Below are 11,319 nucleotides of genomic sequence, written 5' to 3'. Positions count from 1 at the left end.
TGTCCCTTCATAAACAAGTTCCATGAGCCATTCTTTCTCCTTCCCTAGATTCATGGTTTGATATAGTTTCAATCTCAGGTCTAGGCTAACCACGATTCTAGCCACTAACTAGTCCTTGGTTACCTTATAAGAGTAGTCTACTCCAAAACACTTCCCCATGGTATTCCTGATATTCATGAAGCTAATCATATTCTACGTGCACAGGAAGCCCATGAATGCAAACCCATATTGGAATTACATCCATACGAGCATCGAAAAGAGGGTTCCGGAATTTAAAGGCAACCAGGGTGGTATCAATAAACCATACCTCTTTTTCTATCAAAATTGTATCCTCTTTAGAATGAAATAGCAGTTGAAACCATATTTTTGCAAGTAATCATATTTTTGGAGGTGTCAAAACCCTCTCATTGATATTTTCACATTTCTATTTTTCCAATGTTTCCACACTAAAGAGCCTCTCTCTTTCCCTCCCACCCGGATATTTTTCACTTATTTTAGAAGCCTAAGCCATCTCGACATCCTTCAGAGATTATTTTGGGGTTTTGTTTCTTGTTCCACCCCCGAACCTCTCATATGGGCTCCTTTAAAATTCCTTTTTCCTCTTTTATTCTACCCTCAACACCTCCACCTTGTGTCGAGGCCTTAGGAATATCTTCCTCTTTACCAGCTTCAGCCAATTTCACTAAAGGATCAAAAACTGAAGAAAATTATATACCTGGGGGAGTGACCTTAACTATGGGTTGCAATACACTGCTTAAAAGGCTTGAAGAGCCTACTATCAAGCCATAAAATAAACCCTTTTCTCCTAAGACTCCCACCTACTTTCCTAGACCAAAAATGTCAGCCAGTCATCCTCCTATAGACTATTCAAAGAGCCAAACTAAGAGACCTAGGTGTCCTCTTTCGAAACCAAAACCTACCCCCTAGCTCTCTAGGGGGTTCACATGTAACAAACTACTTGGTATGCATGCAAGGGGAGAGAGAGCATTACATTATGTGCCTTGTGTCATCAAATTCCCGCTGGAGTTCAACATTGCCTCCACCAAGTAGTCAATAACATGCAACCTACCCCCATACCTGTCAAAACTCCCCACCCAGAAATGGGAATTTTTACCTGGCCCTTGACTCACCACTTTCTTAGCCCCAAAAACTCTAATATTCATCAGATTGGTGAAATCGAGTTGTGAACTGAAATTTTAGATTAGTAATCCACCAGATCCATTGCTTCTTGAAACAAATACCCCACTAACTTAGCTTTATGATCCCCAAGACAAAAACCCTATGTTGATCTCTGCTAGTATCGAATATGATCTAGCCTCGTGATTTTGCAAGGAGTCTAGGATACATGCACTCCACAATACCTAGAAATCGTTTTTGGAAATTCCACATGGAGGAGGTTTAATTAAAATTATTAATTTTTTTTGGATGTATAGGTCTTAACTTAGGAAATTAAAATAATTAAAGTGTATTAATTAAACTGGGGGTGAATCTTCTAGAGAAAGGTGAGGATCAAGTCAAGATGATGTGAGCCATTGATTAGAATCTAATATGGGTCGTTGATTGATCAGCAAGAAGATTATGAGAAGAGGCTTGATGGGCATTTGGAAAGACACATCAAGTGAGATCAAGAGATCAATTTCTCAAGAGAGCAGTGCAACAGTTGCAGGAGAAGTCATCGAGGATATTTATTGCATTGAGGGGAAGGGATATTTTTCTAGTTGGAGATTTTCCTGATTCAAGGATACATTATAGAGGAGGCAGAGAGATATCCAGAAGAGGCAACATAAAGTCATGTTGAGGAAGTGTAGAGCCCTTGAGGAGATTCACACATTTGCTAAGGAGCATATCAGATCCAGTGCCAGGAACCAGGGTGTGAGAGTGGAGGGCCATAGGATCGAGCATCCAGCCAGCAGATCGATCAGGTAGAGGGAGTGATGTAGTACCTATCACTTGTGACATAGAGCAGCACAGTGACTGCGTAGAGGTTGTGCAGAGGCAGCTTGGGACTCGCCATTCAGTGGTTGGATCAATGTCGAATCGCTAGTGATAGTGTGAGTTATTTCTCACTAATTTCTTTGCTAGTCATATTCTTTGTATCAGATAGCCAATAAGGCATCCAAAGGTTGTATTCAGAAACTACTGCATAATAATGAAAACCCTCAGTTGTTGCACTGATTTTTCCACACTAGGTTTTTCCAGGGACATTGTCCAAAAACAACGGTGTCAATTGTGTGTGTGTTATTTCCTTCTTGCTCAGTACTTTCTTCTGCATTATTTTATGTTGTGAAGGCTACAGTAGATTTTATTTTGATGTTTATTGTGTAACACTGTAAATAACTTGATTTAGAAATTAACAAGTAGGAGAAATTTAATCAGTTGTTGCAATAGGGAATTGGGTCATCGATTTTTTCACATAGTATCAAAGGGTAGGTGAAGCAGGAAAGCAGAGCCAGAAGAGCCCAATGTTGATCTGAAGAGGGAGATCGAAGAGTTGCGTAGGTAGTAGGTTGAATCCCGTGAAGGATTTCACAGTCCAATGCTAGGAGGGAAATTTCCTCAAGGAAAAATCTCTCTCTCAGTGACTCGACATAGAGAAATATTTTCTAGATCGGAATTTCTTAGTGGTAGAGGGAGTAGCGCAGTAGTAGCTTCAGCACAGAGCAGTCTTCAAGTGGGAATAATTCTTTCTACAACAGTTTTTGGGGCAGAAAAGCATCAGAAAAAGAAGAAGGCACATACTGAGGGAATTTCTTCCTCAGAGAACTTCTAGCCAAGAAGTTTGAATTTTTCCAAGCAGAGCAGTATTAGTTATGTGCGAGATTTCTCACTCCAGAAGGGCATGTGAATAGCTGGGAATTAGTTGCACAGAGGAGAAGAGGGAGTAGATCAACTTTTCTTTGATACATGGCAACTGATGGATTGAGAGATCAAGATTGATTGGATAGAGCCTCCAACTATGTGATCTGGAAGGCTAGGATCTTATGCCTTCTAAATGAGCATGATCTCAAGATGTATGTCAATAGTGTGGTAGTTGTGCTCACCAATTTAGATCCATGCAAGAAGTACAAGGCTGAGATGGCGAAGACTGAGAGGATCATTCTCAACGGGGTTCGAGATCATATAGTTTCCCATATATTCGGCAAGGATACTACCCGACAGATGTGGGAAGCCTTAGCTAAGCTATAAGAAGGATCTTCTGAGCAGCGAAAGATGTACTTAGAAGAGAAGCTGAGATGCGCGAGGATGCAAAAATGGGAGTGAATAGACTCCTTCCTTAAGAGGCTTAAGGAAGTCCAGGATTAGCTGGCTTTAATAGGGTCAAGGCCCCAACCTACAGAGTTTGCTCGATTAGCACTAAATAGAATTTCTGAAGATTAGCAAGTGTTTTTCCAAAGCATCATGGGTACGAAACACCTACCAGATTGGGAACATGTATGGGTTGATCTGCAGCAGCAGGAGATGAGGTGTGATCTAGTGACAGCCACAATGCAGTCGGATGAAGGCCATGAATAAAGAGGAGGGTGTGGCTCTTACATCAAAGGGGCATTAGGAGCAGCGCAGGAGGAAAAAGGATGTTTCAAAGATAAAATGCTTCAAGTGTGGTGAGATGGGCCACTACAACACTTAGTTTCCTTTCAAAAAGAGGGACAAGGAGGAGAAGTAGCATCAACAAGATGCATCTATTGATATTGACAGGCTTTCCTCTAGGCTGGAGGAAGATTTTTCCCTAATTGTCGAGATGCCTCCAGATCGAAGGTGGGGTGATATAGAGTTGTAGCATTGAGATCTACAGCACTCAGTGTCCTCTCAGAAAGAGGGACAAGGAGGAGAAGCAGGATCAGAAAGCTGCATCTGTTGATATTGACAGACTTTCCTCTACATTGGAGGAAGAGTTTTACATGATTATCGAGATGCCTCCAGATTAGAGGTGGGGTGATAGAGAGTTGTAGCCTAGAGAGCTACAGGATGGGTATTGGGCCTAAGAATTATCCTTAAAATACATCCACTTTCTCTCCATTCACACATTTTCTCACCTCTATTCCACCACCATGTCATCACATTAGCTTCACTTTCATCATTATATGGGTTATCCTTGTGTTTTCCAAATCATTATTAATTCTTATTATTTTTAAATGAATTTGTGGTTAAAATTTAGAAAATAATCTCCATATACTTATACCTAAAAATTAGAATGAGTTTGTTGACATCATGGACCTCATGGAGAAGATCATCAAGGATAGGGTTATGTGTTACCATTAGTTGAGAGATATGTGGATTTGAAGAGGGAATAGTGGATCCACATTTATGAGTTTGTTATCATAAATTTTGTATAAATATGAGTGTTATCTCCTTCATTTGTAATTTTGAATTTACAATTTAGAATTGAGAAGTTAGAAGTTAGAATTTAGTACCTTAGGATCTTATAAGTTTGTAATGAGAAGTTGGAATTTGGAATCATTGTAATGGAGATTTTAGAACCTCTTGGGATGTAGAACTTGTAATTGCAAATTGCAATTGAAGATAAATAAAATGGAGCTTCTTTGATCTTCTACATTTGACTTCTCTTTTGATGTGCTTGTGAATCCTTGGAAGGGCCTGCATTGTCTAGAAAGTACACTTGTGTTTTGGTAAGCTTTCATTTTATGTTTATTTGTAAATTTCATTAGGTTCATATGTTTGAAATATTAACGAATGACCTTTCATAAGAAAGTATTAATGTTTCTTTCAATGAATCTGATATGTTATTTAATGTTTGATTTCATTAGTTTAATTTTCTGATTTATATGCTTGAGATATAAATGAATAGTCCCTTGTAAGAGAGCTTTAATATTTCATGCAATCAATCAGAATTAGGTTTAAGTGCTTTAATTTCATTAGTTTAATTAGTTCGTTTTTTTCCGGAGAAAGAAAATTCATAATTTCTATTGATGAGAAATCACATGTTGTTGATGCCCGAAGGCATATGTTGTACTGTGACAGACCACAACTGTTCAAAAACAAAAAAGCAGAAAAGTACCCATAAGGATACAGAAGTAAGTGTTGTGACTATCATGGTGCCTATACATATGAGTTCATACTGACATATTGCGATATATACAATGTATACACAAAATATAGAGTTCATCAAAATTTTCTTAATGTGGCCTTTGCCTCACTAGAGTGGCCCATCTATGGCCTGTGGAAGTATCTGATTATCCCTGCAGGTGTGAATTCCTCGATCATCCACTCGCCTAGAGGATGATTCACCGCTTCTTTCAAAAGCCGGTCAGCAGTTGTATTTATTTCCCTGTAGATATGAGAAATAGATATCTGGTCAAAGAAAGTTTTGAAAAAAAACAATTTCTTCCAAGATATGTTTCAATGTATATGCATGACAAACAATCTTGTGGTTACACCAGTCAATCACGATCTTTGAATCACCGAAAATTTGAAGTTGATGGCAGTTTTTTAACATGGCAAAGTATATAAGGTGACGCAAAGTTATCATTTCTGCATGATTGTTTGATCTGGATCCGAGCCCCATACTAATCTGGTAGTAATGCGAGTCAGATAGATGTAGGAGGGCACTGCCACCACATCCTTGCTGTTGGGCAGCCCCATCAAAGTATGCCCACGGCACGTCTTTATTTATTTTCTCCTGTATGATGTTCCTGGGCTGTTTCTGACTGATCTCATTTGGTAATTCTGCGTATGCCGTACTGATGATGGGGGGAAGGAGGTTCCAGTTAACAGGACAGTTCTCAAAGATGATAGTGTTCCTCTTGTTCCATATATACTAGGAAACCAAGAGGGGTAGGTTCCGAGGCTTTTCCGCTGCTACCGAGATCCACCATTATTCCCATGTAGAGTTGATGTCGACCCCCTGCCAGACCACATTCATATTTAATGACTGTATGACCTGCGCCCAGATAGTCCTGGTGATCGGACAAGAGAGGAATAGGTGTAGGGTTGTTTCTTTTGCTTGCAAGCACATTGCACATCGGGATGGTCCTGAGAAGGCTCTTTTCTTTAGATTAGTTCCAGTGGGGACTTTGTTCTCCAAAATGTTCCACATCAGCAGCCTAGATCTTGGGGGGGCATTCAGTTTCCATAGTGAGACCCACCAGCTTTTGTCTAAGTCTGGTTTTTTGTCCTCTATAATATTGATATATCCCAGCTTCGGTGAATATTGTCCAGTTTTTGCTAGCGCCCATATGAGTTCATCCTCATCTGCCCTTAATCTAATATGGGACTCGGTTAAGGCCTGAATATATCGCTTCCAGTCTTCAATCCACTCAATAGGTAAGTTCCAGTGTTGTTCATTTAACCAGGCCTGAGTATATATTGTGGAATTCTGTTGGTCGCCTATCTGTGAGAGGAATTTAATTCCTCTGTTATTTAGGTAGAGGACCAACACTTTTGATAGGCTGTGTGCGTTCCCGGATCCCGGCCAAGGGTCAATACCAATACGAACCGAAGTGCCATTACCAATTCTCCATAAAAGGCTATCTCTGATAATAGGCATGGAATTCAGAATGGCTCTCCACATCCCAGAGATGCCATGTCTATTCCAATTCAGCCGTCGGATCTAGTCAGTGATGGTCAGTGGCCATATATACTTGTGATGGATGACATATGCCCATAGACTGTTCTGTTTTATTAATAGCCATCCTTGTTTTGCAGCCAAAGCTTTTGCAAAAGCCGGGAGTAATTTAAGTCCCCATCCCCCCCACTTCTTGGGAGTAGCTATCTTGGACCATTTGACCCAGGCAAATATATTTCCCTTCTTGTTCCCATTCCAGACGAATCTGTTGCAAATTTGTTGAATTCTGTGAAGTATTCATCTAGGAATCCAGCAAGAGACATCCAGTAAACCGGGGTGGCTTCAAGGACCGTTTTTATAATAGTAAGCCTACCTGCTTTAGAAAGGAGCCTATGATGCCAGCAATTGATTCTCTTTTCTATTTTAGTGATGAGCCAGGTCCAGTTCTCAATCTTGTATCCATCTGGTTTGAGTCTGAATCCCAGGTATTTGATACCCTCCAACAGATTTGTTTCTTGGAAGGAGAAATATTGGGTTGCGAGCTGAGTTTCCTGATAAGTGCACCCCGAAAGGGATATAGAGGACTTTCCCCTGTTTATCTCCATTCCTGTAGCATTGCAGAAAAGCTGTAGGATCTCATTGAGCGAGGTGGTGTCCCGGACACTCCCATTTATGAATATCAGAATATCATCAACAAAAAGTAGATGAGTTAGAGAGAAATGCTCCATAATTTTTAGACCACTCATACTCCCACTCCTTTTGGCGGATAAGATGAGTCTGCTCAGGCCTTCCATTACAAGCAGGAAAAGGAGTGGGGATAACGGACATCCATGTCTGATCCCTCTGTCGATATTGAAGGATGGTGAGGCCGAGCCATTGATGAGGATAGCAAAGGAGACGGAAGAGATACATCCCATAATCCAGGCTATGAGGAGTGGGGGGAAGCCCAAATGGGTGAGGATCATCTTCAGGTAGAGCCAATTTACTTTGTCAAAGGCCTTTGCTCAATCGATCTTGAGGGAGATTCCTTTGAGGTTTTTGAGCTTGATGGAGTGTAGTGCTTCTTGGGCAGTGCCAATGGCCTCTTGAATGTGGCGGTGATGGAGGAAGGCGAATTGCTCCTGTGAGATGTGGGTAGATAGGATGGGCTTGATACGGTTAGCAATGATCTTGGATATAATTTTGTATAGGCAGTTGCAGAGTGAAATAGGTCGGAAGTCATTGAAGGATGATGGGGAGTCCGACTTAGGGATCAAGGCAATGTAGGTGAAGTTCATAGGAGGATGAATGTGCCCGGTAATCCTGCTCTCCTCTATAACAGCCAGCAGGTCCGCCCCCAACAGTTCAAAAAAGGCCAGATAGAACTCCACTGGCCACCCATCCGGACCTAGGCTCTCATCTTTTTTGAACCACTTTAGTGTTCCTTCCAGTTCCTCCAATGTGACCGGTTGAATTAGGTCCTCAAAGTCCTCCTGTTCAACAAATCTTGGGAAGTGTCCTGCCAGGTTGATAATATCAGGAAGATTAATGGTAGGTGGGGCCGTGAATTGCCTTTTGAAGTGTGATATTCCCAATCTGGTGAGTCGTTGGAATGTTGAAGCCCATCCATCTGGTTCGCTAGGCAACTGCCATATATTATTGGAGGCCTTTCTGCCGTTTGCAAGATTGTGAAAGAATTTGGTATTGCAATCACCTGCTTTCAGCCAAGTGGCTCTACTTTTTAACCTCCACTGTTCTTCCTTGTCTTGTAACAATTTGATTTTTTTCTTTTCCAAATTGTTCAGTAGAGATTTTGTTTCCTCCAATAGGAAGCCAGTCCCCCTTTCATCTATAAACTGAGCAATTTGTGCCTCTATGTCCAATAGTAGCTGGTCATTTCTCATTCGCTTCCTCTTAGCCCAATCCTCCGTCATTTTCTTGAGAACTTTGAGTCTATCACAAAAATCAGCTGCCTTTCTATGTGCCCTTAGAGGAGGTTGAGATCTCCAGAAGTCCGTGACCATATTGATAAAATCAGGGTCTTGCAAATGTCCAGCAAAGAATTTGAAAGGGGAGCGGGGCTTCTTAGTTACTCCACTGACTTGTAGTAGGATGGGTAGATGATCAGATAAGCCACCCGAGCCAACCCATTGTCTATACAGGGGGAGTTTTTGTATCAGGTCTTCATGAATCAAGAATCTATCCAATCTCCTTCCCAGGGTAGCATTCCCCGTTCTCCTATTATGCCAAGTGGGGACTTTCTTGTTCATGGGTATATCAACAAGCTTGTGAGATTCTAATAACATACTCATCTGTTCTGAGATAGGATCAAGTTGAGCATGATGTCCCCAGGATTCCCCCACTCCCAAAGAGAAGTTAAAATCACCGCCCAAAATGGTGGAATTTGTGATAAGATTACTTTCTATGAGATTGTGCCAGAAGGCAAGTCTGTTCTGATTCGGGCCATATATATTAATTAAGTTAATAGATATCCCAAGCTCCCCCACAAAAATGTCCATACCCATAAAACCCCCACCACCCCAGGTAGAAATGATCTTGACCGATCTGGGGTTGATGCCAATAGCAAGGCCACCGGATCGACCGTTTGCGTCCATTCCATGAAAAATCCATCCCGGAAGAATGGATTGAAGAGTTCTCACAGAGATATCCGAGGAGCAAAGAGTCTCCTGTAAGAAGAGGATATCACATCGGGTCTCTTGGGTCACCCTTTTTAGAGCCAAACGCTTTTTGGGGTTGGCTAATCCCCTGCAGTTGTAGGAGAGCCAAATCATGGGGAACCATTGGCAGAGGGCTCAATTGCTCTAAGCGCCCGCTCTATAGTGCATTGTCGGCCAAGTGCAACATCTGCCACAGCATTCTGGATGGCCGATTTGATCTTAGAAGGACGGCCCCTTGATGGTTTATGGTTGGAGGCACGTCCAGGGGAATGTCCCAGACCCAGTAGTTTAGTTCGGACCCGGGGGCGAAGGTGGTATGGGTGCGATCCCGAGCTAGTAAAGGAGGAAGAGGGGTTGGTGTGAGCGGATGCCATCCTATGAGAGGAGGGTGTGGTGGAGAAGGTGGGAGGTGGGGGGGCTATGGGGCATGGTATAGGAGGGATGGGGCCCGAATCAGCAGATAATGGCTGTAATGAGGAGTGCAAAACAGAAAACATAACTTCTGAAAATATTGCAGAGGTCATGGGATGAGATTCATTACCCAGGGTAGATGATGCTTCCTCCGCCATCTTGGATCGGGTACGAGGTGGAGTTGGAGTAGTCGCAGCCTGCTTTCCACTATTAGTCTTCTTAGAGTCACCATGCTCCGCAACCGTTGGGGTCTCGCTATGAATTAGGTCTCCATCTCCTTGTTTATTGGCGCCTTTATTCTGCTCAACAGATGGTTGTTGTTTTGTTCCTTTAGTATTTTCCGAAGTCACCCCTGAGAGGAGAGGGCAGTCCTTATACAGATGGCCCACTTTGTGGCATCTTCTACATCGGAAAGGGACTCCTTCATAGTCCAGTAGCTGTTTGCGCGAAAAATGTCTGCGATGCAGTGTGATTTTTTCCTCCAGCCCGACCCTTGTGTCAAGATGAACAAGAAATCGAGCCATGGTCATAATTCCGGTTTGCTCATAGGATTTTTCGTGTTCGAGATAGGTGCCCAGTGCATCTCTTATTTGCTTGAACACTTGAGGAGTCTAGAATTTCATGGGAAATCCCAGCAGTCTGACCCATATAAGGCCCAGCGCCAATCTGTTCTCGCTCCGGATCAAAAAGGGTGTCCCATCTTTTCAGAAGTACAGGCGAAACTCAATATGCCAGAATTGGGATAGGATCCATTGTGTGTATTCCGCTCTATGGAAGTGCTGAGCAAACCATCCCCTTGCTAATACCCTGATTGCCGGTAATTCCTTTATCAAAGATCCCCAAATCTCCTTTGTCCATTGCCTTAATCGTTCCACAGAGTATGTTCGGCCACGTACCCGGCCAACCAGTACCTTTCACGCAATATCAATAGCATTCGCCATTTGTACGTCCTCCCCGAACGTCAGATTGATATCAGAGTCGATAGCCCTTAGGCACCTTCCTTTTTTCAACTTTTCTGAGCGCCTACCGATGGGGTAATCCTTGAGAAGCTTATGGCATGGGTCTAATGTGCTATGCTGAGCAGACCCAACCAGATGAGCAGGAAGAAGCGGGGAGCTGAAACATCTCGAACGGATGGGGGAGCGGGGATTCAAACTGCAGGAACCGGGATGAAAGGTGGTACGAGGGGGGAAATTCGGATCAAGGGGCCCAACCGAAGCCAGGGAGATGGATGAAGGGTTGGAGGCCAGTGTGGGTGGTGTGGGCGAGAGTAGGGTTTGCTGAGCAGGGGGCGGTAGAGGAGAGTCAAAGGATGGAGAAGAATTCAGGTAGGAGCCTAGCAAATGAAGCGTGGCAGGCGAAAGAGGAGGGCATTCTAGGGCTGGAAGGTCCACCAAGTTGACATTTGGATGGTGTTTTTTCCCAGAATGCGGTGAGTGTAACGGTGTATGGACAGCAATTATCGAGCTCGCCTACTCTTTGCCCCAAGGATCCATGGCCGGTCGATTATTGTATGCCCAAATATCCTGATCTGGAATGGGTTCCTCCTCGTAGTCCACCAGATCCTCCTCCACCATAGCAACCCGACAAAATAGCTTGCCCTAACCACGGACTAGGGGACCGACAGTGAGTGTAGAAGGAAAATCGATCTAATTAGTTTGTTGATTAAAACGATTATAAATATTAATGAACAGTCTCATGTAAGGGAGATTTAATATTTCTTACACT

Source organism: Pinus tabuliformis, chromosome 6 (assembly GCF_031772625.1).
Source record: "Pinus tabuliformis cultivar Carrire ecotype Pingquan chromosome 6, CPIR1, whole genome shotgun sequence".
Classification (NCBI taxonomy): domain Eukaryota; kingdom Viridiplantae; phylum Streptophyta; class Pinopsida; order Pinales; family Pinaceae; genus Pinus; species Pinus tabuliformis.
The sequence above is the reverse complement of the archived record's forward strand: the minus strand, read 5'-3'. Positions refer to the sequence as shown.